The sequence below is a fragment of the Pteropus vampyrus genome, unplaced genomic scaffold (genome assembly GCF_000151845.1).
Source record: "Pteropus vampyrus isolate Shadow unplaced genomic scaffold, Pvam_2.0 Scaffold90, whole genome shotgun sequence".
Lineage (NCBI taxonomy): Eukaryota > Metazoa > Chordata > Mammalia > Chiroptera > Pteropodidae > Pteropus > Pteropus vampyrus.
Genome location: NW_011888871.1, coordinates 463,909 through 465,510, shown reverse-complemented (window position 1 = coordinate 465,510; position 1,602 = coordinate 463,909). Strand labels below are relative to the sequence as shown.

At 61.4% G+C, this 1,602-nt stretch overlaps 1 protein-coding gene across 1 annotated transcript in view; it reads left to right on the top strand.

Moving 5' to 3' along the window:
- IQCE (IQ motif containing E) overlaps positions 1-1,602 on the top strand; it is a 31,587-nt gene that overhangs the window by 28,897 nt on the left and 1,088 nt on the right. The window lies entirely within an intron of this gene.

The window sequence follows — 1,602 nt, the reverse complement described above, 5'->3', positions numbered from 1 at the left end:
TGCAGGCCCCCGTCCCTTCTGTCACAGACATCTACAGCACGGGGACCAGTAAGGCGTCATCTTATCCTTTCCTGCTTTAGAGAGGAAATTGAAATGCTCACCAAGAAGTTTCAAGAACTAGAAGACATGAAGAGAGAGGAGGAAGGTGTCCCCATGGAAGTGACCCCTGAGGTGAGGCTCGGACGCGCTGGGATGTGGCTGGGATGCTGTGATCCCGACGGCCCTCACGCTACAGGTTTTGCCAGACCGTCCTCCCTGTCCCCGTCCCCTCTCCCCGTGTGTGGGGACGAGGGGGTGGTCTATGGCCGTGCGCAGTTCCTTGGCACCTCCGTGGAGCCGGGGGTGCTGGTCCCGAGGCCGCCGCGCCTGGGCTCTGGTGGCGGGAACGTGCCTTCCCTCTGACCTTGTGCTCCAGTAGTGGACTCTTCAGAGGGCAGGTACTCTGACGTCTGCCGACACTAACAGGGAACGGTACTAAAATCCTGTGGCAGCGCTGGCCCCCGAGGGCCTGTCCTGTAGGCGTGGGATCAGCAGAGCCAGCACGGATGGCTGTGTCCCATGCATGCACTGCAGACAGGCCGGTGTTCCCAGCAGCCTCTGTGCGACCCCTTTTCTGACCCTTTCTGCGCCCGAAGATCTCAGTGCCACCTGGGCACCCCCAGCGTGGTGGGTGTGTACCTGGCACACATTTTAGCCAAGAAGTTGTTGTTTCAGAAGGTGACTTACTGTTTCAGCAGCGAGTGGCCTGGCAGAGATGGTCGCTGGCCACCAAAAGGGAGGCTTATCGGACTGCAGGGTCGCGTTGTCCGCCCTTTTTTCCTTCGGGACCAGCTTCCCTCCCAGGTTGGCTTATTTGTCAGGAGCCCTAGTGTTCAGGCTTCTTGCCGGAGTGTCCGACACTGTGGACCCCTGAGCTCAGCACAGGAGAGGAGAGAAAGAGGCTGAGCACTGGGGCCTCGGAGAAGCGGCGGGCGCGTCTCCACGCAGATGAGGCGCACGCACGCTGCCAGCCAGGCAGAAGGGATTCCCGCGTCGCCAGCAGCGGCCCTGAAGCGCGTGTGCTGGCCCTGATCTGCGTGTCCCCCTGGCCCGGCGCGAGGCCTGGGCAGCGTGAGTCCACCTCTTCCCTGTGAAAGCTGGTTTTACTGTTCCACGAAGGACACCTTTTGTGTCACCTGTGTGGGAACATTTCTGTGGCGATTTTTCTAGTGCTCTGGGTAATGTTCTGAGTCCTGCAGCATGGCCCATGGTCCGAGCGTCCATGGGTGGAGATTAGCCATTCTGCGTGACGGTCACTTTTCAGGAGGCCCCCGCTCACCTGAGCGCCTACCCTGTCTGCTCGCAGCAGACACGACCCTGAGTGCAGGACACACTGAGTGCAGCTGCTGCCCCGCTGACGCAGGGCGTGCCACGTGGCAGTCGTGCGAGACGCGGCCCTTTGGGGCCTCCTTATGATCTGCTCCCTGAGCAGGTGCCAAAAGGGCAGGGCTTCCTGTGTCCCTTGTCCGCGTCAGATGACCCCGGGCCCCAGGGCACCGCTGAGGTAGATGCAGGTGTGTCTGCTCCTCTCTAAGGCGCCCCCAGAGTCAGGTAACCCCCACG